The following is a 26,496-nucleotide window of genomic DNA, read 5'->3' as shown; positions in this document are numbered from 1 at the left end:
CGTGAATGAGGCCTACTAACGGTAAAAGGACTTATTCTTATACATATATATAATAATTAACCATTAATGTTATAAATAGTATAAGGGTTGAATTTTAACTATTAAAACTCTAAGGGTTGGAATTAAAGTTTATTAAAGTGTGTGAAACTTTACAAATTCCAAAACTTGAGGGCAAGTTTTGTAACTTTGCAAAACTCTTCATTTCATAACTTATGAATTAAAGGTTCATAAAAATGAAGACTCTCCATTTTCATGTAACTTATGTGTTTTAAGTGTGTGTTAAATAAGAGTGACCTTTGGAAATCCATAACTTGAGGACAAATTATGGACTCCATTAAAACACATAAATGATCAAGAATTAATCCTAAACAATTCAGCAAAGAATTCCTATCATTTTCTAAATTCATAAGAACATGAACATGATCATCAAAAATTCAAGAATTATATGAACACATAAAATCATGGAATTTTGATATATGCTATTACAAATGGATTAGAACAACCATTACACCAACTAAAATAAGTTTTATAACACCAAAACAATTTAAGGTAATGTTTCTATTCCATTTCCAGCAGCAAAAGTCGAGAATCTGCACTTTTTCGATCCTACTCGTCGAGTGCATGAACTGACTCGTCGAGTAGGTTGAAGTTTTCCTTGGACTCGTCGAGTCCCCCCAATGGACTCGGCGAGTCCACCATGCTGACGGCAACAATTTCGACTTTTTTCACTATTTTGCATCAAGTATCAAACAAGCAAGCCTAGGCTCTGATACCACTGTTGGGTTTTAAGCAATCTAACACTTCCTAAGTGTGCATGCAACCCTAATAAACCTTGGATCTATGTTTGTCTAAATACATGCAAAATAATAATTTTCCAAGGTTTATAACCTATCTAACATGGCATGGGGAACATTTCAACATAAGAGAGTTAGAAGAGATTACATACCTTTTGGTGAGTTTGGTTCTAAGGAGTTTGAGGGCCAAGCACCAATAGTGTGAATGCCTCAAACGGAATCACAAACACCACAAACTCTTGTAAGTTCCTTTATCCTTGTCCAATTCGTGCCAAACCGGCTTCATTTTGGCGAGTTATAGAGAATCATAGCGTCTGAGGTTTTTCGACTCGGCCAAGAGTAGATACACCCAAGATTAACCGGTGACGAGATGACCCACCTGGCCAAAATCATATTTTGCTCGGTAACTCGAAATCCGTGCACATTTTCTCGATCGCGAAAGAAATTTTGCCGTGTAAATCAAGGTTTCCGAGCAACTTTCATTCAATGGGTTTTTGCTAATTCGGAAGTACAAGAACACCCGGTGACCAAAGACGACACAACGCGGTGAAAGTTAGCCAAAATCACATCTTGCAAGGCAACTCGAAATCCGTGCATGTTTTATCGAACACGAAAGAAATTTTACCAGGTAAATCAATGATTTCGAGCAACTTTCATTCAATGGGTTTTTGCCAATTCCAAAGTTAATGTTCGGTAGTGCGTGTGTACAAGTGTCGAAGCCTCGGTCCCCGGATATTTACGGACCCAAATTTTTTTTTTTATTGAAACGCACATTATTCATGTTAGTAAAGAGCCACGCAAAATTTCGTCAAAATCCGACTTAATTTGAGGGAGTTATGGATGATTTTGAAAAATTATGCATGCTGGGTGAAATCAATGTATGTTCCTGTCACCAAGCTCTTTGTGCAATATGTATATATAGGGGGTTCTAGGGGGCTGCTGCCCATCGGCGCCCCAAGGTGGTTCCAGCACGCAAAGGTGACGAGGCTGGCAGGCTCGAGGCGAGGCCAAGGCGCCCAGACTTCAAGGAAACAAGGCCAAAACGTCGCCCATAGACGCCCCACTCCCATGTCCCCTTGCCCCGGCGTCGTGCGTTTCCAAAAATTATGCATCGTCATGGGATATCAATGTCTGTTCCTATCACCAAGCTCTTTGTGCAATATGTATATATAGGGGGAACGATGGGGTCTCATTCGCATAGGTGCCCGACAAGGGGTGTTGGTGGGTGACTAAGGAACATGAGGCTGTATCGAGCACCAACAAGGCCACCCATGCCAAGCCCCCCCCCCCCCAACCCCTACCCCCGGCTCATGAAAGATGCCTCCCCCAACACGTTGCCTTGTTAGCTAGTCCCCTGTTGCCTTGATTTCTCCAACACGAGGCCTTGATATGTCGAACGATGGCGTGAAAACTAGCCCCGTTGCCTTGATTTCTTGAACGACGACCCGGAAACTAGCCTCGTTGCCTTGATTGCTCGAACATGTTGCCTTGATATCTCTAACGACGACCTGAAAACTTGCATCGTTGCCTTGATTACTCGCACACATTGCCTTAAAACTCACCACGATGGCCTGGAAACTAGCCAAGATGCCTTGATTTTCCACGACATCGTGTGCATACTAAAAATTATGCATGGTTAGGGAAATCAATGTCTGTTCCTGTCACCAAGCTCTTTGTGCAATATGAATATATAGGGGAGGGCATGGATGTTGAATCCACCAGCGAGCATCGCAAAGGCAAGCCCCAAGACCCGTGAAAGAGCCCACCCCCCAACACGTTGCCTAGATTGCTCGAACGACGACCCAAAAACTAGCCGCGTTGCCTTGATTCCTTGAACATGTTGCCTTGATTTGTGGAGCGATGACCCAATGACTAGAAGTGTTGCCCAGTTTTGTCGAACGACGACCCTGAAACTAGCATGGTTGCCATGATTCCTTGAGCATGTTGCCTTGATTTTTTGAATGATGAACTGAAAACAAGCCTAATGCACAACATGGGCGATATTCCTCATTGCCTTGACGTATATATTGGGGGGACCATAGAGACGAAACATCCATCTAGCACCAACAAAGCAAGCCCTAAGACCCGTGAAGGAGCCCATCCTCTGAAGGGTTGCCTTGATTGCTCGAACGACGAGCCAAAAAATAGCCCCGTTGCCTTGATTCCTCGAGCGTGTTGCCTTAATTTGTCGAACGATGCCTTGATGACTAACATTGTTGCTTTGATTTGTCGAACGACGACCTTGAAACTGGTCTTGTTGCCTTGGTACCTAGAGCTTGTTGCCTTGATTTTTTGAACGATGACCTGAAAACTTTCCTAATGGACAACATGTGGGCTATTCCTTGTCGCCATGAGGTATATATTGGGGGGAACATAGAGTCGAAGCAACCATAAAGCACCAAGACCAGTGAAGGAGCCCACCTGCCAACGCGTTGCCTTGATTGCTCGAACGACGAGCCAAAAACTATCCCCGTTTCCTTGATTCCTCGAATGTGTTGCCTTAATTTGTCGAACGATGACCTGATGACTAACATTGCTGCCTAGATTTGTCGAAAGATGACCTTGAAGCTAGTCCTGTTGCCTTGATTCCTTGAGCTTGTTGCCTTGATTTTTTGAACGATGACCTTAAAACTATCTTGATGGACAACCGGGGTGTGCTATCCTCGTTGCCTTGACATCTAATATTGGGGAGACCATAGGGACGAAGCAACCATTGAGCACGGACAAGGCAAGCCCCAAGACCCGTGAAGGAGCCAACCCCTAACATGTTGCCTTGATTGATCGAACGACGACCTAGAAAAATATCTCTGTTTCCTTGATTCCTCGAACATGTTGCCTTAATTTGTCGAACGATGACGCGATGACTAGCATTGTTGCCTATATTTTCCGAATGACGACCTTGAAACTATCCATGTTGCCTTGATTCGTTGAGCATGTTGCCTTGATTTTTAGAATGATGGCATGAAAACAAGCCTCGTGGCCTTGCTTTCTAGAACATGTAGTCTTGATATCTCGAACAACATTCAGATAGCTATACCCATTTCCTTGATGTAAACATAGGGGGACCGTAGAGACGAAGAAACCACCGAGCATTAGCAAGGCAAGCCCCAATACCCTTGAAAGAAGCCCACACCAAACATGTTGCCTTGGTTGCTCGAACGACGACCTGAAAACATGCATGGTACCCTTGATTCGTAAAACATGGTGCATTAATTTTACGAACGATGGCCTGATCACAAGGCTTGCTACCTTGATTGCTCGAACGACGGCCTTGAAAGATGCCTAACCGAACACGTTGCCTTGTTAAATAGTTCCATGTTTCCTTGATTTCTCCAACATGTTGCTTTGATATGTTTAAGAAAATCTAGAAACCGAGCCATGTCGCCTTGTTTTCTTGAACGATGACCTGGAAACTAGCCTCATTGCCTTGGCTGCTAGAACATGTTGCCTTGTTTTCTCTAACGACGACCAGAAAACTTGCATTGTTGCCTTTTGTTTTTAGAACGATGACATGCGATGTATCCGTGATTCCTCTATCATGTTGCATTAAGTTTATGAACGATAACGTGATCACAAGCCTTGCTGCCTTGATTGCTCAAACGACGGCCTTGAAAGATGCCTGCCCTAACACGTTGCCTTGTAAATAGTTCCATGTTGCCTTGATTTCTCCAACATGTTGCCGTGATATGTTTAAGAAAATCCTGAAAACTAGCCATGTTGCCTTGTTTTCTTGAACGATGACCTTGAAAATAGCCTTGTTGCCTTGGCTGCTGGAACATGTTGCCTTGTTTTCTCTAACGACGACCATAAAACTTGCATTGTTGCCTTTTGTTTTTAGAACGATGGCATGCCATGTATCCTTGATTCCTCTAACATGAATTTTACGAACGATGACCTGATCAGAAGCCTTGCTGCCTTGATTTCTCAAACGACGGCCTTGAAAGATGCCCGCCCGAACACGTTGCCTTGTAAATAGTTCCATGTTGCCTTGATTTCTCCAACATGTTTCCTTGATATGTTTAAGAAAATCCTGAAAACTATCCTGATGGACAATCGGGTGCGCTATCCTTGTTGCCTTGACGTCTAATATTGGGAGGACCATAAGGTTAAGAAACCATTGAGCACCGAGAAGGCAAGCCCCAAGACCCGTGAAGGAGCCCACACCCTAACACGTTGCCTTGATTGGTCGAACGACGACCAAAAAAAAGCCATGTTTCCTTGATTCCTCGAACATGTTGCCTTAATTTATCGAACGATGACACGATGAGTAGCATTGTTGCCTAAATTTGTCGAACGACGACCTTGAAACTATCCATGTTGCCTTGATTCGTTGAGCATGTTGCCTTGATTTTCAGAATGATGGCCTGAAAACAAGCCTCATGGCCTTGCTTTCTAGAACATGTAGTCTTGATATCTCGAACAACATTCGGATAGCTATACCCATTGCCTTGATGTAAACATAGGGGGACCGTAGATACGAAGAAAATACCGAGCAGTGGCAAGGTAAGCCCCAAGACCCTTGAAAGAAGCCCACACCAAACATGTTGCCTTGGTTGCTCGAACGACAACCTAAAAACATGCCATGTATCCTTGATTCCTCTAACATGGTGCATTAATTTTATGAACGATGACCTGATAACTAGCCTTGCTGCCTAGATTTGTTGAACGATAGCCTTGAAAGTTGCCTACCCGAACATGTTGCCTTGATATGTCAAACGACGCCAAGGCCCCGACTCATGAAAGATGCCTCCCCCAACACGTTGCTTTGATATGTCTATCGATGGCCTCAAACTAGCCCCGTTGCCTTGATTTCTTGAATGAAGACCCGGAAACTAAGCCTCGTTGCCTTGATTGCTCGAACATGTTGCCTTGATATCTCTAACGACAACATGAAAACTTGCATCGTTGCCTTGATTACTCGCACACATTGCCTTAAAACTCGCCCCGATGGCCTGGAAACTAGCCACAATGCCTTGATTTTCCCCGACATCGTGTGCATACTAAAAATTATGCATGGTCAGGGAAATCAATGTCTGTTCCTGTCACCAAGCTCTTTGTGCAATATGTATATATAGGGGAGGGCATGGATGTTGAATCCACCACCGAGCATCGCAAAGGCAAGCCCCAAGACCCGTGAAAGATCCCACCCCCAACACGTTGCCTTGATTGCTCGAACGACGACCCAAAAACTAGTCGCGTTGCCTTGATTCCTGGAACATGTTGCCTTGATTTGTGGAGCGATGACCCGATGACTAGAAGTGTTTCCCAGTTTTGTCGAACGACGACCTTGAAACTAGCATGGTTGCCTTGATTCCTTGAGCGTGTTGCCTTGATTTTTTGAATGATGAACTGAAAACAAGCCTAATGCACAACATGGGCGATATTCCACATTGCCTTGACGTATATATTGGGGGGACCATAGAGACGAAACAACCATCTAGCACCAATAAAGCAAGCCCTAAGACCCGTGAAGGAGCCCATCCTCTGAAGGGTTGCCTTCATTGCTCGAACGCGAGCCAAAAAATAGCCCCGTTGCCTTGATTCCTCGAGCGTGTTGCCTTAATTTGTCGAACGATGCCTTGATGACTAACATTGTTGCTTTGATTTGTCGAACGACGACCTTGAAACTGGTCTTGTTGCCTTGGTACCTAGAGCTTGTTGCCTTGATTTTTTGAACGATGACCTGAAAACTTTCCTAATGGACAACATGTGGGCTATTCCTTGTCGCCATGATGTATATATTGGGGGGAACATAGAGTCCAAGCAACCATCAAGCACCAATAAGGCAAGCCCCAAGACCAGTGAAGGAGCCCACCTGCCAACGCGTTGCCTTGATTGCTCGAACGACGAGCCAAAAACTATCCCCGTTTCCTTGATTCCTCGAATGTGTTGCCTTAATTTGTCGAACGATGACCTGATGACTAACGTTGTTGCCTAGATTTGTCGAAAGATGACCTTGAAGCTAGTCCTGTTGCCTTGATTCCTTGAGCTTGTTGCCTTGATTTTTTGAACGATGAACTAAAAACTATCTTGATGGACAACCGGGGGATTTATTTTACGAACGATGGCCTTGAAACTAGTCTTGTTGCCTTGGAACCTAGAACATGTTGCCTTGTTTTCTCTAACGACGACCATAAAACTTGAATTGTTGCCTTTTATTTTTAGAACGATGGCATGCCATGTATCCTTGATTCCTCTAACATGAATTTTACGAACGATGACCTGATCACAAGCCTTGCTGCCTTGATTGCTCGAACGACGGCCTTGAAAGATGCCCGCTCGAACACGTTGCCTTGTAAATAGTTCCATGTTGCCTTGATTTCTCCAACACGTTGCCTTGATATGTTTAAGAAAAATCCGGAAAGCTAGCCATGTTGCCTTGTTTTCTTAAACGACGACATGGAAACTAGCCTCGTTGCCTTGGCTGCAGGAACATCTTGCCTTGTTTTCTCTCACGACGACCAGAAAACCTGCATTGTTGCCTTTTGTTTATAGAACGATGACATGCCATGTATCCTTGATTCCTCTAACATGTTGCATTGGTTTTATGAATAATGACCTGATTACAAGCCTTGCTGCCTAGATCCGTCGAACGATGGCCTTGAAAGATGCCTACCCGAACACGTTACCTTGTAAATAGTTCCATGTTGCCTTGATTTCTCCAACATGTTGCCTTGATATGCTTAAGAAAATCCTGAAAACTAGCCATATCTCCTTGTGTTTTTCTTGAACGACCCACGATGCCCTTATTTATCGAACGAAGGCCATAAAACTAGCCTCGTTTCCTCGATGTGTTTTTATCGGAGGCCGCGTCACCGTTGTTGGTGAAATATGGCCCCGTTGCCTTGATTCCTCGAACGTGTTGCCTTAATTTTTCAAACGATGACCTGATGACTAACATTGTTGCCCAGATTTGTAGAACGATAACCTTGAAGCTAGTCCTGTTGCCTTGATTCCTTGAGCTTGTTGCCTTTATTTTTTGAACGATGACCTGAAAACTATCCTGATGGACAATCGGGTGCGCTATCCTTGTTGCCTTGACGTCTAATATTGGGAGGACCCTAAGGTTTAAGCAACCATCGAGCACCGAGAAGGCAAGCCCCAAGACCCGTGAAGGAGCCCACACCCTAACACGTTGCCTTGATTGCTCGAACGACGACAAAAAAAAAAGCCATGTTTCCTTGATTCCTCGAACATATTGCTTTAATTTATCGAACGATGACACGATGAGTAGCATTGTTGCCTAAATTTGTCGAACGAAGACCTTGAAACTATCCATGTTGCCTTGATTCGTTGAGCATGTTGCCTTGATTTTCAGAATGATGGCCTGAAAACAAGCCTCGTGGCCTTGCTTTCTAGAACATGTAGTCTTGATATCTCGAACAACATTCGGATAGCTATACCCATTGCCTTGATGTAAACATAGGGGGACCGTAGAGACGAAGAAAATACCGAGCAGTGGCAAGGTAAGCCCCAAGACCCTTGAAAGAAGCCCACACCAAACATGTTGCCTTGGTTGCTCGAACGACAACCTGAAAACATGCCATGTATCCTTGATTCCTCTAACATTGTGCATTAATTTTATGAACGATGACCTGATAGTTGTCCATCAAGATAGTTTTTAGGTCATCAAGATAATTTTTATGCTCGATGGTTGCTTCGTTGAGCATGTTGCATGGTATCCTTGATTCCTAAAATATGGTGCATTAATTTTACGAACGATGGCCAGATCACAAGGCTTGCTACCTTGATTGCTCGAACGACAGCCTTGAAAGATGCCTAACCGAACACGTTGCCTTGTTAAATAGTTCCATGTTGCCTTGATTTCTCCGACATGTTGCCTTGATATGTTTAAGAAAATCGTGAAACCGAGCCATCTCGCCTTGTTTTCTTGAACGACGACCTGGAAACTAGCCTCGTTGCCTTGGCTGCTGGAACATGTTGCCTTGTTTTCTCTAACGACGACCAGAAAACTTGCATTGTTGCCTTTTGTTTTTAGAACGATGACATGCCATGTATCCTTGATTCCTCTATCATGTTGCATTAAGTTTATGAACGATGACCTGATCACAAGCCTTGCTGCCTTGATTGTTCGAACGACGGCCTTGAAAGATGCCTGCCCGAACACGTTACCTTGTAAATAGTTCCATGTTGCCTTGATTTCTCCAACATGTTGCCGTGATATGTTTAAGAAAATCCTGAAAACTACCCATGTTGCCTTGTTTTCTTGAACGATGACCTTGAAAATAGCCTTGTTGCCTTGGCTGCTGGAACCTGTTGCGTTGTTTTCTCTAACGACGACCATAAAACTTGCATTGTTGCCTTTTGTTTTTAGAACGATGACATGCCATGTGTGACATCCCCAAAATCAAGGCCAGAAAAGACCGGTTTTGTTTATACTTTATTTCAAAATCAGAGTTATCTTTTAATAAAAGGGTTGCGGAATTTGTCCCAAAACAATAATATGATAAAGATTTATCAAAAGCATTTCCATAGAAATGTATTTCATTAAAAGACTCGGGATGTCATGTTTGTACAGATCAAAAGTATAAACAGTACAATATAAGCCTTACTACATTATTTCATATCTACAGGCCTATATCCGTAATCCCTCGTCCAAAACATCACATCTATGCTCATGCGCCACTACCTGTAATGCATAAAACTGAGTGGGTCAGGCTTGGGAGCCTGGTGAGCACATAGGGTTTTCAACCCACAATAAATAAGTTTATTAATTTCATCAATCAACAATAACCTGATTACCCGTTTGGGAGCCTGGTGAGCACATAGGGTCAGGCTTGGGAGCCTGGTGAGCACATACAACCTCTGTTTTTGACATTCTTTATATCCACGCGTAGGTAATAATAAGATCTACAACTTTCATTTTGACACCGTCAGCTAATTCTCGACCGATCTTAAATTTAACAGTACAAGGAGATTATACTGTTAAACGTCTGCGTAAAATTAATAACTTCTACATACGGACCCTGTTTTTGTCTGTCTTTTTACCGTTGATTTCCTATTAATGAGATCTTCAACTCTCATTTACGTTGTGTAAGCCAAAAACCGCTCGAACTAAAATTCGAGTTTCAGGCCGTGCACTGCTAAGCCGAATCTTAGAAAAATCATAACTTCTTCATACGAAGTCAGATTTGGGCGTTCTTTTTATCGATGTTCTTATTTTAACATATTCTACGACTTTTGTTTAGATTGCTAAGGCTAAAAAGTCTTCTATCGTAAATTCACTATTTACGTCTCCCGGTGTCGTGCCGGTTTTGCCGTAAAACTTCGGCGGGCCATAACTTCTTCGTTATAGCTCGGATTTCGGCATTCTTTATATGTACGGAAACCTTGAGACATATTCTACAACTTTATGTAGAGATATAGGGATTACCTCACACTTTAATTTTTGACGCTCATTTTTATTCTTTATTAATTATACATTTATAATTAAATAATAAACACATAAACACACATAATTCACATAATACTCAAATATTTCATATTTATTACTTCAAAAAGAGTTACAATAGTTGACCTAGGCTATTACATTGACAAAAATGCTTAGCCCTGAAAACCCGAGCGTTACAATTCTCACCCCCTTAGGATGATTCCATCCCGGAATCATGCATCAGCAAACAGATGTGGAAAGCGACTCATCATGTCATCCTCTGTTTCCCAAGTGAGATTCGGCCCATTCGAATGTTTCCATCGGACTAGCACCAAGTCGACCATCTTGCGTCGTAACTTCTTAGTCTTACGGTCAATAATTGCCTCAGGCTCTTCGATCAGCCTTTTATTCTCATCCATCCTTAATTCCGAGATTGGAATTATGTCGGGAACATCTCCCATGAATTTCCTCAAATAACACACATGGAAGGTGTTATGAATACCATTGAGTCTTCGGGCAATTCCAGCTTGTAAGCTTGGTTCCCAATCCTCTGAAGAACTTTGAATGGTCCAATAAACCTTGGACTCAACTTTCCTCGTTTCCCAAATTGTATAAGTCCCTTCCATGGTGAGACTTTAAGTAAAATGGAATCCCCAACTTTGAAGGTTATAGGTCATCTTTTCTTGTCGGCATAGCTCTTCTGACGATCCTGAGCTGCTAACATTCTTTCCCTAATCACCTTCAATTTCTCAGCAGTCTCATGGACTATCTCGGGGCCCATAAACTGCTTCTCTCCGGCTTCCAGCCAACAAGACGGCGTACGACACTTCTGCCCATACAAGGCTTGATAAGGAGCCATCTTGATGCTCGAGTGAAAACTATTATTGTAGGAAAATTCTACTAGAGGTAAGTGCTCGTCCCAATTCCCTTGGAATTCGAGGGTACATGCTCTCAGCATATCTTCCAACGTCTGAATCGTTCTTTCACTCTGACCATCAGTTTGCGGATGGTAAGCAGTACTCAAACACAACTTTGTACCCAACTCCTCTTGTAGACTCCTCCAAAACCTCGATGTGAAACGACTATCACGATCTGACACAATAGTAAGAGGGACACCGTGAAGTCTTACAATTTCCTTCACATAAGCATTTGCGAGCTTATCCATAGACCACTTCTCGTTGGCTGCTATGAAGTGTGCACTCTTGGTGAAACGATCCACGACTACCCAAATCATGTCGTGACCATTCTTCGTTCTGGGCAGTTTAGTCACAAAATCCATGGTGATGTCTTCCCATTTTCCCATGGGTACAGGTAAGGGTTCTAAACTCCCATACGGTTTTTGATGTTGTGCCTTAACCCTCGCACATGTTACGCACTCAGCCACATACTTCGCAACATCGAGCTTCATCGTCGGCCACCAGTAGTAGGGTTTTAGGTCCCTATACATTTTAGTGCTACCGGGATGAATCGAGTACATGGTCTTGTGTGCTTCTTCCATTAGAAGATCTCTTATTCCTCCCGTCTTAGGTACCCAAATTCGATCTTGGAATACCTTCAGTCCTCGACTGTTCGTACCGAACACTAACGTTTTTCCCAAACGTTCTTCCTTTCGGTCATTCTTTTCTAAGGATTCTTCTTGAGCTTTCCTAATACTTTCCATAATCATCGAGACGACTTCAATTCTTAACGCTCTTGGCCTTTTTCTTTCAAGATTGACTTTCCGACTGAGAGCATCAGCAACAATATTTGCTTTACCTGGGTGGTAAAGTATCTCACAGTCGTAGTCCTTGAGAAGTTCTAGCCAGCGTCGTTGCCTCATGTTCAACTCCTTCTGATTAAAGAGATATTGGAGGCTCTTACGATCAGTGAAAAGCTTGCACTTCGTGCCGTAGAGGTAATGCCTCCATATCTTTAAGGAAAATACTACCGCTGCCAACTCCAGATCATGAGTGGGGTAGTTCTTTTCGTGCTCTTTCAATTGTCGAGATGCGTATGCTATCACCTTTTCTCTTTGGGTCAGAACACAACCCAACCCGACTCCAGATGCATCACTATAAACTGCGAAATCTTCGACTCCATCGGGTAGAGAAAGTATCGGTGCTTCACATAACTTCTTTTTTAGCTTCTTGAACGCCTCATCGTGTTTCTCACTCCATGTATACGTAGCTCCTTTATGGGTCAAAGCTGTTAATGGAGCAGCTATCGAAGAAAAGCCTTGGATAAATCGTCGGTAATATCCAGCTAATCCTAGAAAGCTTCGAATCTCCGTGGGACTCTTCGTACGTTCCCACTTCATTACAGCCTCGATCTTGGCGGGGTCAACCATTATTCCCTCCTGGTTAACAACATGACCCAAGAATTGGACTTCCCGTATCCAAAAGTCGCATTTGGAGAACTTTTCAAAAAGCTTCTCCTTCTTTAACACCTCCAACACTTCTCGTAGATGCTTGCCATGCTCCTCCTGGATTTTCGAGTAAATGAGAATGTCGTCGATGAACACTATCACAGATTTATCGAGGAATGGTTTACAAACCCTATTCATCAAATCCATGAATGCTGCGGGAGCATTGGTTAGTCCGAATGACATAACCAAGAACTCGTAGTGTCCATATCTTGTTCTGAATGCAGTCTTCTCAATATCCTGCTCTCTCACCTTCAACTGATGATATCCTGACCTAAGATCGATCTTTGAGAAGTAGCTCGAACCTTGCAGCTGATCGAATAGATCATCAATCCTCGGCAATGGATACTTGTTCTTCACCGTTGCCTTATTCAACTCTCGGTAGTCTATGCACATCCTCATGCTTCCGTCCTTCTTCTTCACGAATAACACCGGAGCTCCCCAGGGTGATGAACTAGGTCGAATGAAATCGCTGTCCAACAGCTCCTGAAGTTGCGTCATGAGCTCCTTCATCTCCGTCGGTGCTAATCGGTAAGGTGCCTTTGCTATCGGTGTTGTTCCTGGTAATAAGTCTATACGAAATTCTACTTGCCTATCAGGTGGTAATCCGGGAAGATCTTCGGGAAAGACTTCCGGATAATCGCACACAACTGGTATATTCTGCACCTCTTTCTTTTTTTTCTGAGCATCGATTACGAATGCCAAGTACGATGCACATCCCTTGGACAAACATTTCTTGGCTTTCATCAAGGAGATGATTCCAGAACTCACTCTGCGTTTGTCCCCGTACACCATAAATGATTCCTTTCCGGGTGGGTTTATCCTAACTATCTTCTTTCGGCATAATATCTCGGCATCGTTGGCGCTAAGCCAATCCATACCCAAAACGATGTCGAAACCGTTTAACTCTATGGGTAATAGTTCCTCCTGGAATTCGTTTCCGTTTAGGTCAATGACGATGTTCCTAATACGATTACTAATAGGTACGAATTTGCCACTGGCAACTTCTACAATTAGGGCGTTATCAAGTTTTTCTACAGGTAATGCTAATTTCACACTAAATTTATGCGACACAAAGGAGTAGTTGGCTCCGGAATCAAACAGTATATTTGCAGGCAAACCATTTACAAGAAAGGTACCTGAAGCGACGTCTGCTGCCTCCTTTGCAGCCTCGAGCGTCATCTGGAAGGCTCTCGCCTTCGGCTTTGGTGGTATGTTGGGTCTTCCTGCCTCCTTCTTCTTCGGGCAGTCCTTCAAAATGTGCCCTTCTTCATTACATCCATAACAGGCCTTCTGGTTAAGGGTGCATTCATTGGCATAGTGCCCAGGCTTTCCGCATTTGTAACAAGTGACCCCTCCATCACACTTCCCAAAGTGCTTCTTCTTGCACTTGTCACACCACTTTGCTTCTGATCCTCCTCCTCTCGAACCAGGTTTCGAGAATCTACTCTTCTTGTTGGACTTCGAGGATCCATCGAACTTCCGTTTCTCACCGACCTTAGCCCTTTCCAGACCTCTTTCCTTTTGTTGGGTCTCCACATTCTTAGCTGCTCGAACAGCTGATTTCAGAGAGGTTGCCATCTTGACTGTTGGGCCAAAGTCAGCCGGCAGTCCGTTTGCGAATTTCTCAATTTTAGAAAGTTCGGTTGGCACTAGGTATGGAAACAACTTCATCTTTTCCGTAAATGCAGCAGCATAGTCATCGATGCTCATTCTCCCCTTCTTCAAATTTTGGAACTCATTGTTCAGATCAATCAGGTCTATCTCTGAACAGTACTGCGCCTTTAGTTGTTCCAAGAACTCATACCATGGCATTTTCAGGGCTTTTCCTCGTGGCATCGTATCTGCCTATAGCTTCCACCAACTCAAGACTCCAGTTTTCAATTGTCTCACAGCGAAGATAGTCTTCTGTTTTTCGTTGCAGTCGCAGCTCTCAAACACCATCTCCATCTCGGAGATCCAGTCCATAATCTCAACAGGCTTTGGGCTTCCTGAGAGACTTGGTGGTTTTGCACCCAAGAAATTTTTGTACATCCGCCCATCCTTGTTGTTTCTTCCTTCTGGGCCATCCCTTTGTTCACCTTGAGTCCCTATTTGACTCACTTGACGGCTATAGTTCCCTTCCTCAGATGGCTCGGGAACTGGCTCCGTCGGTTCAACATGTATGGTAGGTTCGTCTCTATTCTCGCGGAGCATCCGTCTTATTTCTTCCCTTTGTTCAGCTAGCATAGCCTGAATCATGGCTTGAACTCCAGCCATGGTAACTGGCTCAGTTGCAACTTCTTCAACAATAGGTATTTGCTGAACTACTGGGGGTTGGTTCCTACCTCCATTTGCGTTCACGTTTCCGCTACGGGTCCTTGCCATCATGATCTATACACCGAATAAGGTGAATTCAGATCTTTATTTAGGAGAGACGTTTTAAATCGTCCTTATCACTCCGAAACGTTTACATGCTAGTTCTAATATCGTAGTCGTACATTTAGAATCCTAAACACATAAGGTTTCCAGATCCGGTCGGCAACAGACCATAGATCCGAACAAAATAATGGCATATCATGCATAAAGCATTTAGCAAATAAAAGCATTTTAGGCACAATTCCTAAAATAAGCTAGTACTCACACCTCACAATCATCGCTTAGCATTCTAAGTTTAAGTCTAGAAATCCTACAAATTCCTAGTTCGCTTAAACTAATGCTCTGATACCAACTGTGACATCTGTTGGATAAGGTGTCTAAGTCCATAACTATTTCTGGTATGTACTTGACCCGACCCGGCATGGTCCATTTGGGTTGCATGGCACCATGCAATTGGATAGACTAAATGAGAGAAATAACACTTGGAGATTATTAATATATTATAAGTTCTAATATATTAATAATATTATTTGATTAGTTTGATCAAGAATTAATTTAGAATTAATTAAGTGATCAAAAGATAACTAATTAAATATATGGGTTGATTATGTAAATCATCCATATCTTGTATAGTGGGCTAAAAGGCTCCATGGACTATCAAGTTGGGTTCCACCCATAGGATGCTCCATGGATGCTCCATGGGAGTTACAAACCCATGGGTCATGGAAATGAAGAGTCATGACACATTAGGGTTTAACCCTAGATGTGTGAACACTATATAAGTAACATATTCTCCACCCAAAATCAGCTACACTAAGAAACAAGAGGGCTTGGCCGATTTTGAGAAGTGAGTATTCTCTCATAAGTTCTTCCAAGAGCATTTGGTGTTGTGTGAAGCATTTGAGGCATCACACTTGGGGTGCTAGGCTCACAAGGTTTCAAGGAACACAAACAACAACAAGGTAAGTTATTCTATCTATGCTTTATGTTAAAATTGTTCCCCATGTATGCTAGATAGGAATATAACCTTGGAATTCAACTTTGCATGACAATTAGACAAACATAGATCCAAGGTTATTAGGGTTGCATGTACACTTAGGAAGTGTTAGAATGCTCAAAACCCATCAGTGGTATCAGAGCCTAGGCTTGTTTGTTCTTATTTGTGCTTAAAAGTTGAAAACAGAATCAGAAATTTTGCTGTCTGCGAATGGACTCGTCGAGTCTATAGGGGGGACTCGTCGAGTCCATGAGTATCTTCAACCAACTCGGCGAGTCAGTTTATGCACTCGGCGAGTAGGGTCGACTGAGTGCAGAATTTCGATTCAGTTGCTGGAAATGAATTAGAAACATTACCCTAAACTGTTTTGGTAATTGAAAACTTGTTTTTTGGTGGTGTAATGTCTTTGCTAATTCATTTACAACAACTAGTTATCAAAATTACAAAGTTTTATGTAATTTTTGATTGTGTTCATATTCATGTTCTTGTTCTTATGATGTTTTAGATGATCATAGGAATTATTTGTAACCTATGTGGTAGATTAATTCTTGATCATAATGTGTTTTAATGGAGTCCATAACTTATCCTTAAGTTATGGAAAACCAAGAGTCACACTTGAGTTAAAACCATTAAGAAAACACAAGAGTTAGAAAAATGAAGAGTCTTCATTTTATTACTCTATTAAACTCATAAGTTACAAGAAATGAAAAGTTTTGAAAGTTACAAAACTTGCCCTCAAGTTTTGGAACAAGTAAAGTTAAGTTAAAACTTTAAGTTCCAACCCCTAGAATTTTAAAAGTTAAAATTCAACCCTTATACTTATATTATGATGATTTAATAATTATATATATATGTATAAGAATAAAGTCGTCTTACCGCTAGTACGCATCATTCACGAAGCCGGTCTATAAGGTGGGTATAAGGTTGTTGCCTATAAAATGGTGACTTAATGGGTGTATATTCTCACCCACCGCTTGCTTGACTGGTGGAGGGTCGTTAGCCGAACGGGTAAGACAAGGACTTATAAATTCTCATTCAAAGTATGATGAATATAATAAAGTAACTAAATGTTTATTAAATTCCCAATCTTAGTTACTTTAGGAAAAATGTGAATAAGGTGCTAATCCATGAAATTACACTTTACACTTTGTCTAAGTCGTTGGTGGAGCGTGTGTGGTTAACCGGCACACTAACTTGGACTTAACAAGGTAGGTAAAGGGTGACTTAAGGTTTATTATAGTATCGGTGGAGCGTGTGTGGTTTACCGGCACATCGATTGAGTGATAAACTTTAAGGGTACCAAGTGATTTGCATGGTTAGTTCACACGTCGTTTTGTGATCCTCGACATCCCAGTCACAAAACCTGGAGGGCACTCCCGAGATTGAAACATGCCTTTGAAAAGTTCATTGGATCTCAAAGAATCTAGGAATTTCTAAAACCAATAAAAAACTAAATATCTAATATTTCGGTTTTCGTGGTGGAAATTGGTGAATCGTCATTCACCTACCTTTCAAATATGGTATAGCTTAGATTACGGCATACCTCTTCTAAGTTATATTATATTGTGATTGGATCCTAGCCTTAATATTACATTTAGGTGTTTTATTAAGGACTCTCTTAAATCTAAACTAAACTTGTTCTTCTCTTTCAGATGTCTTCAAACAATGCTTCTAGCTCGAATCCTAATGGCTCCTTTACTCTTATGAGTTTGTGCGGAAAAGTCACCTTTGATGGATCCGACTTCAATAAATGGATCAGAAACATCAGGATGATTACCCGCTACGAGGACAAAGAATATGTCCTTGACAAGGAGCTTAAGGAAATTGACGAGTCCACTGCAACTCCCCAGGAGATCGCTGACTTTCATACTCATGAAAGAGATGCAACCAAGGTGGCTTGCATCATGTTGGCCACCATGACAGCTGAACTCCAAAAGTCTTATGAAGATTTCTACCCTTATGAAATGCACCAAGCTTTGATGGAAAGATACCATCAAAGTGCACGACAAGAGAGGTACGAAGTCATCTGCTCCATGATAACAACCATGATGAAGGACGGAGAGTCCGTCACGAGCCACATGCAGAAAATGCAAAGGTATGTGGATCGTTTGCTGAAGCTCAATGTGAACTTCCCTGAGGAGCTTGCAATAGATATCATTTTGCACTCCTTACCATCGTGCTATGATCAATTCCACATGACATATCACATGAACAAGGAAGAGGTCACCCTCAGCAAACTTCAGGGACTTCTCAAGACCGCAGAAACAGGTCTTAAGGGGAAGTCGGTTGCTATCACTCCTACTCCAGACTCAACTCCGGTCTTGGCAATCGGGCAAAGTCGAGGGAGGAAGAGAAAGAGATCTTCAAAGGGTACCAAGGCTCGGACCCTTGATGGCTCTTCTTCAAGTGGAACCAAGAAAGGTTTCATTACTCCTTCTTCTAACCCAAAAGAGGCTGAATGCTTCTATTGCCATGAAAAAGCTCATTGGAAGCGGAACTGCCCAAAGTACCAGCAGGATGTGAAGGATGGGAAAGTCAAACCCAACCATGCAGGTATTTACACTATCATTTCTAATAACTCACCCCATTCGAAATCTTGGGTCCTTGATACCGGTTGCGGTATTCATATTTGTTGTGACTTGCAGGGACTAGGAAGAAGTGAGAATGTGGAGCAAGGAAGAATAAACTTAATCATGGGGAATAGGAAAGTTACACCTGTCACCAAGATTGGAGTTTATACTTTATCGCTAAGTAGTGGGTTAAATTTAGATTTGAATAAATGTTGTTATTCTCCAGAAATGGCAAGAAATATTATTTCCTTTCATGCATTGTACAAACAAGGTTTCACCTTTTCGTTTGATAATGAAGTTCGTTCGATTAATGCTTTCTTTAATAATGTACTTTATTTTAAAGCATTACCTTGTGATGGTGTGTATGAAGCTGATCTATTGTAGATAACTTAGGAAATAATGTTTTGTGTATTGATTCTACTAATAATAATAACTTGGATAAAGCATTATTATGGCATTGTCGTCTTGGACATATAAGCAAGAAACGCATAGGCCAACTCCAAAAAGATGGAGTCTTGGAGTCGTTTGACCTAAAGTCAAATGATAGTTGCGAATCATGCTTACTTGGAAAAATGACAAAGTCACCCTTCACAGGCTCGTGTGAAAGGGGTGAAGGTTTGTTGGACCTTATACACACGGATGTGTGTGGACCATTCAAACATGCCACAAGAGATGCTAATCGTTATTATTTGACTTTTACTGATGATTACAGTAGATATGGATATGTCTACTTAATCAAGCATAAGTCAGAGACTTTCGAGAAGTTTAAGGAATTTAAACAGGAAGTCGAGAATCAATTGGGCAGGAACATTAAGATGCTTCGATCCGATCGAGGTGGTGAGTATCTTAGTTCAGAGTTCCTCGACTATCTAAAGGAATGTGGGATTGTCTCACAATTGACACCTCCCAGGACACCGCAGTTGAATGGTGTGGCTGAGAGGCGTAATCGAACCTTGTTGGACATGGTTCGTTCCATGATGAGTCGAGCTTCGCTACCAATCTCATTCTGGGGGTATGCCTTAGAGACTGCCGCCCATATCCTTAATCTAGTCCCTACAAAGAAAGTTGCCAAAACTCCTCACGAGATGTGGACTGGTAAAGTACCTAAACTAGACCACATCAAGATTTGGGGCTGCGAGGCTTTCGTGAGACGCGAGACTCATGATAAGCTTGAACCCCGAAGCGAGAGGTGTATTTTCATCGGCTACCCACAACAATCCTTTGGTTACCTCTTCTACAGACTTAGTGACAATGTGGTCTTTGTAGCAAGAAGAGGAGTCTTTCGAGAAATAGAGTTTATAAGCCAAGGAGACAGTGGGAGGCAAGTTGATCTTGAAGAAATTCAAGAGTCAAGTGGTGAAGGAACTTCAAACTCTAGTCCTCAACTTGAGGAGGAAACTCCTGTTGAGCCAATTGACGAATCTGTACCTCTGAGGCGTTCCACGAGAGTTAGGAGTGCACCTGAGCATTACTATGGATTCCATATTACTGCAGAAGGTGAGGCACTTATTAGTGATGAGATACTAGTAAGTCAAGATGACCCTAACAGCTACGAGGAAGCCATGGCAGGCCCCGAGTCTGCTAAATGGAAAGAGGCTATGGATAGCGAGATACAATCCATGTATGACAATCAAGTTTGGAACTTGGTTGAGAATGTACCAGGTTGAAAGACTGTAGGGTGCAAATGGGTCTTCAAGAAGAAGACCGACATGGATGGTAAAGTACACACTTATAAGGCTAGACTGGTTGCAAAGGGCTTCTCTCAAATTCCTGGAGTGGATTATGATGAGACCTTTTCTCCGGTAGCCAAGATTAAGTCTATTCGGGTTCTGTTAGCCATAGCCGCATTTCATGACTATGAAATTTGGCAAATGGATGTCAAAACCGCTTTCCTTAATGGGAAGTTGGCTGAAGATGTTTACATGAGTCAGCCAGAGGGTTTTTTCAGTAACGAGTACCCTAATAGAGTGTGTAAGCTTGAGAAGTCCATTTATGGATTAAAGCAAGCACCTCGCAGATGGAATCTTTGCTTTGATGAAAAGGTCAAGGAATTTGGCTTTTCTAGGAGTGAAGATGAATCTTGTGTATATGTCAAGGCTAGTGGGAGTATAGTTAGCTTTTTGGTATTGTATGTGGATGACATACTACTCATAGGAAATGACATTCCAACCCTGCAGGAAGTAAAGTCCTGGCTTGGAAAGTGTTTCGCTATGAAGGACCTTGGTGAAGCTGCCTATATTTTAGGGATAAGGATCTTGAGAGATCGGAGTAAAAGACTAATTGGACTTAGTCAAAGTACCTACTTGGAGAAGGTTCTGAAGAGATTCAGAATGCAAGACTCCAAGAAAGGAGAGTTGCCCATCCAAAGTAGCGCCAAGTTGAGTAAGACACAAAGCCCTAGCACTGAGGCTGAGATAGCAGAAATGAGTCGAGTACCTTATGCTTCGGCTGTAGGTTCGATCATGTATGCTATGACGTGTACTCGACCTAATGTAGCCTTTGCCTTGAGCATGGTTAGCAGGTTTCAGGGGAACCCTGGCAAGGCACACTGGACTGCGGTAAAGAATATCCTCAAGTACCTACGAAGGACTAAGGACTGGGTCCTTACCCTCGGTGGGAGTGATGACTTGAGAGTTGTAGGGTATAGTGATGCTAGCTTCCAGACTGATAGGGATAACTTCCGCTCTCAGTCGGGCTGGGTCTTTACCCTAAATGGAGGAGCAATTTCTTGGAAGAGTTCCAAGCAAGAGACAGTGGCATATTCTACTTGTGAATCAGAGTATATTGCAGCTAGCGAGGTGGCAAAGGAGGCTTTATGGCTGAGGAACTTCATTGGAGACCTTGGAGTTGTACCAGCTATTAAAGAGCCAATGGAAATTTTCTGTGATAGTGAAAGTGCTGTTGCCTTAGCCAAGGAACCAAGGGATCACGGGAGATCCAGACACATCGACAGAAAATACCATTTCATCAGACATCGGATCGAAGAAGGACTCCTCGTGGCAAAGAGGGTATCATCATATGAGAATCCAGCAGATCCCCTCACGAAGGGACTGACTCGGATTAAGCATCTCCAGCATGCTCGGAGCATAGGGCTGAAGGATGATATTAGATTTAGTAGTTAGATAATCTCGAAATTTGTAAAGTGTAATTGACATTTGATGATGAATAAAAGTGTTTTATTTATGAGTAAAGTGTTGCTATCTCTTGTCGATCTTTTACTATATTTCTTTTGCATGTTTTGACTTCTAGAATAATTTTGTTTGGTATAACATATTATTCAAACCTCCACAGTCGGTCATATGTCGGAAGTAGGTATGAATCAAGACTGTCATGTTTGGTTGTAGAGGTCTGGGACAAGGCTACAACAATCATGAGTGCTCATAAGTTCTGAGCATTGGACTCAACCCACGCTCACTGGAATCACTTCATGGAATTCTATCTCGAGTGATCGTGAGACGGTAATATCATATAAATCTTTAAACCTAGAGATATGATTTGTTACTTACAAGTTGGTTATGCATTGATTGTACGAAAAACGCATTGGTAACTCGATGTTATAAAATCGCGCTCTTATGTGTAATTCAATGAGTAGTAGAACAAACATATGAGTCGAAGTTTATCTGTTCCTTCTTGGATTAGAAGCTGATATCTGGGCCCCTCAATGATTTTGTTTTGACCTATGTACCGGGCCCGGTCAGAACTAAGTTGATGTGTTCAATTAAGTTCTTTGTCAAACAAATCGGAAATCGGGAAACAAATTGTTGGACAATAAGTAAGACATTGTTCCATGTATTTGTCTGACTGATATCTAGAACAGAGGATTATATGGTCACTTATCTTAAATGGCGTACCATCATTTTCTCAGTTTCGAGAAACCTTGTAAAGAGCTACGATTGCCAATCGGTTCCTGAAGTCATACTTGCAGTAATAGTTATTAGACTTATCCAAGTGGGAGACTGTTGGATAAGGTGTCTAAGTCCATAACTATTTCTGGTATGTACTTGACCCGACCCGGCATGGTCCATTTGGGTTGCATGGCACCATGCAATTGGATAGACTAAATGAGAGAAATAACACTTGGAGATTATTAATATATTATAAGTTCTAATATATTAATAATATTATTTGATTAGTTTGATCAAGAATTAATTTAGAATTAATTAAGTGATCAAAAGATAACTAATTAAATATATGGGTTGATTATGTAAATCATCCATATCTTGTATAGTGGGCTAAAAGGCTCCATGGACTATCAAGTTGGGTTCCACCCATAGGATGCTCCATGGGAGTTACAAACCCATGGGTCATGGAAATGAAGAGTCATGACACATTAGGGTTTAACCCTAGATGTGTCAACACTATATAAGTAACATATTCTCCACCCAAAATCGGCTACACTAAGAAACAAGAGGGCTTGGCCGACTTTGAGAAGTGAGTATTCTCTCATAAGTTCTTCCAAGAGCATTTGGTGTTGTGTGCAGCATTTGAGGCATCACACTTGGGGTGCTAGGCTCACAAGGTTTCAAGGAACACAAACAACAACAAGGTAAGTTATTCTATCTATGCTTTATGTTAAAATTGTTCCCCATGTATGCTAGATAGGAATATAACCTTGGAATTCAACTTTGCATGACAATTAGACAAACATAGATGCAAGGTTATTAGGGTTGCATGTACACTTAGGAAGTGTTAGAATGCTCAAAACCCATCTACATCCCTAAAATCAAGGCCAGAAAAGACCGGTTTTGTTTATACTTTATTTCAAAATCAGAGTTATCTTTTAATAAAAGGGTTGCGGAATTTGTCCCAAAACAATAATATGATAAAGATTTATCAAAAGCATTTCCATAGAAATGTATTTCATTAAAAGACTCGGGATGTCATGTTTGTACAGATCAAAAGTATAAACAGTACAATATAAGCCTTACTACATTATTTCATATCTACAGGCCTATATCCCTAATCCCTCGTCCAAAACATCACACCTATGCTCATGCGCCACTACCTGTAATGCATAAAACTGAGTGGGTCAGGCTTGGGAGCCTGGTGAGCACATAGGGTTTTCAACCCACAATAAATAAGTTTATTAATTTCATCAATCAACAATAACCCGATTACCCGTTCCCGTTATCCTCACTTTACGTCCCTAAACACCTATCATAAGGGACCTAGCCTAAGGATCATCATCGGGACGAACACTACTGCTAAGGGGATTCCTCAGCAATAAATGTCCTAATAGGCAACCATGTGGGGGATGGAGTACACCGGTGAACACATTGTTCACAACACCTACAGGTTGCGAGCCTGCTAGTGTTCCACTGGACTATCTAGAAGAGTCCGTGGTCGTCATCTATACTCCGCTAGATGACTGGATCAACAACAACAACATCGAGGCCTCTCATCATTTTATCACACATCACCTATTACATCTACCCATGTTTTACCCCAACATTTTCGTAGATATAAAATACATATACAGTTTAAATCATTGAAAACATGTATAACAACGTTCATCTAACGTAGATAGCAAGTATTCAGATAATATGCACACATAGCACGTAATTTATATAAAATACTTCATATCTATGTGTAAGCTGAAAGTAACTATGCACTCACCGGAAAAGGTGGTGATTCCGAACTCAGACAGCGCTTCGCTTCTTAAAAAGAATTTTTTCTTCGACGAAACCTAGTATTATTACCACTAGAGTTTAGTTTATTATTCGTCGAGACTAATTAATAGTCTAGCTATTATTATTATTATTATTATATAAGCGTCAAAAAAATACTTATATAACCCATAATAATAGCCCAAGTATTTATTATAAGTTCCTAATAACGTTACTATAATTAAATAAAAGTTATATTAAAAATAGCGTAGGCGTAGCTCACTTACAGCGGGTTTTATAGAAAACCGGGCTTTGCTTGGAGCAGCGTTCCCGAGCCGAAAAGCTCTTCTTCTCAGAGCCTTCGAGCACTCCGGGGCTTCCGCCTCGTGCTAGGGAGGTTCCCTAGGCTTTTCGGGGGATTTCGGGGCTAGAGAGAGGTTCTAGAGAGAGAGAGAGAGTAAAGAGAAGAAAGAATGGGAAAGGTGTGAAGAAAATGAGGGTGGGAGAGGTGGTATTTATAGGGTGAAATGTGGCTGAACTTGGTGCCACATGTCACCATCTGGTGGCAAGCCTTGGGGAGAAAGCAATGGCCAAGATTGTGCCACATCACCCATTTTCGCACAGCACACTTCCGACTTCTAAAATCCGTAACTTTCACATACGACCTTCGTTTTTGACGTTCTTTATATCCACGCGTAGGTAATAATAAGATCTACAACTTTCATTTTGACACCGTCAGCTAATTCTCGACCGATCTTAAATTTAACAGTACAAGGAGATTATACTGTTAAACGTCTGTGTAAAATTAATAACTTCTACATACGGACTCTGTTTTTGTCTGTCTTTTTACTGTTGATTTCCTATTAATGAGATCTTCAACTCTCATTTACGTTGCGTAAGCCAAAAACCGCTCGAACTAAAATTCGAGTTTCAGGCCGTGCACTGCTAAGCCGAATCTTAGAAAAATCATAACTTCTTCATACGAAGTCAGATTTAGGCGTTCTTTTTATCGATGTTCTTAGTTTAACATATTCTACGACTTTTGTTTATATTGCTAAGGCTAAAAAGTCTTCTATCGTAAATTCACTATTTACGTCTCCGGTGTCGTGCCGGTTTTGCCGTAAAACTTCGGCGGGCCATAACTTCGGCGGGCCATAACTTTTTCGTTATAGCTCGGATTTCGGCATTCTTTATATGTACGGAAACCTTGGGACATATTCTACAACTTTATGTAGAGATATCGGGATTACCACACACTTTAATTTTTGACGCTCATTTTTATTCTTTATTAATTATACATTTATAATTAAATAATAAACACATAAACACACATAATTCACATAATACTCAAATATTTCATATTTATTACTTCAAAAAGAGTTACAATAGTTGACCTAGACTATTACATTGACAAAAATGCTTAGCCCTGAAAACCCGGGCGTTACACCATGTATCCTTGATTCCTCTAACATGAATTTTACGAATGATGACCTGATCACAAGCCTTGCTGCCTTGATTGCTCAAACGATGACCTTTAAAGATGCCATGTATCCTTGATTCCTCTAACATGTTGTATTGGTTTTATGAACGATGACCTGATTACAAGCCTTGCTGCCTAGATCCGTCGAACGATTTGAAAGATGCCTACCCAAACACGTTGCCCTGTAAATAGTTCCATGTTGCCTTGATTTATCCAACATGTTGCCTTGATATGTTTAAGAAAATACTGAAAACTAGCCATATCTCCTTGTGTTTTTCTTGAACGACCCACGATGCCCTTATTTATCAAACGAAGTCCAGAAAACTAGCCTCGTTTCCTCGATGTGTTTTTATCGGAGGCCGCATCACCGTTGTTGGTGAAATACGGCCCAGTCACCGGGTTTGATTATTGTAAGTTCCTTTATCCTTGTCCAATTCGTGCCAAACCGGCTTCATTTTGGCGAGTTATAGAGAATTATAGCGTCTGAGGTTTTTCGACTCGGCCAAGACTAGATACGCCCAAGATTAACCGGTGACGAGATGACCCACCTGGCCAAAATCATATTTTGCTCGGTAACTCGAAATCCGCGCACATTTTCTCGATCAAGAAAGAAATTTTTCCGTGTAAATCAAGGTTTTCGAGCAACTTTCATTCAATGGGTTTTTGCTAATTCGGAAGTACAAGAACACCCGGTGACCAAAGGCGACGCAGCGCGGTGAAAGTTAGCCAAAATCACATCTTGCAAGGCAACTCGAAATCCGTGCACGTTTTATCGATCACGAAAGAAATTTTACCAGGTAAATCAATGATTTCGACCAACTTTCATTCAATGGGTTTTTGCTAATTCGGAAGTACAAGACCACCCGGTGACCAAAGATGACCCGACCCGATGAAAGTAA

This window comes from Lactuca saligna, chromosome 8, assembly GCF_052625555.1.
Source record: "Lactuca saligna cultivar CGN05327 chromosome 8, ASM5262555v1, whole genome shotgun sequence".
Classification (NCBI taxonomy): domain Eukaryota; kingdom Viridiplantae; phylum Streptophyta; class Magnoliopsida; order Asterales; family Asteraceae; genus Lactuca; species Lactuca saligna.
This window is presented reverse-complemented; position numbering follows the sequence as displayed.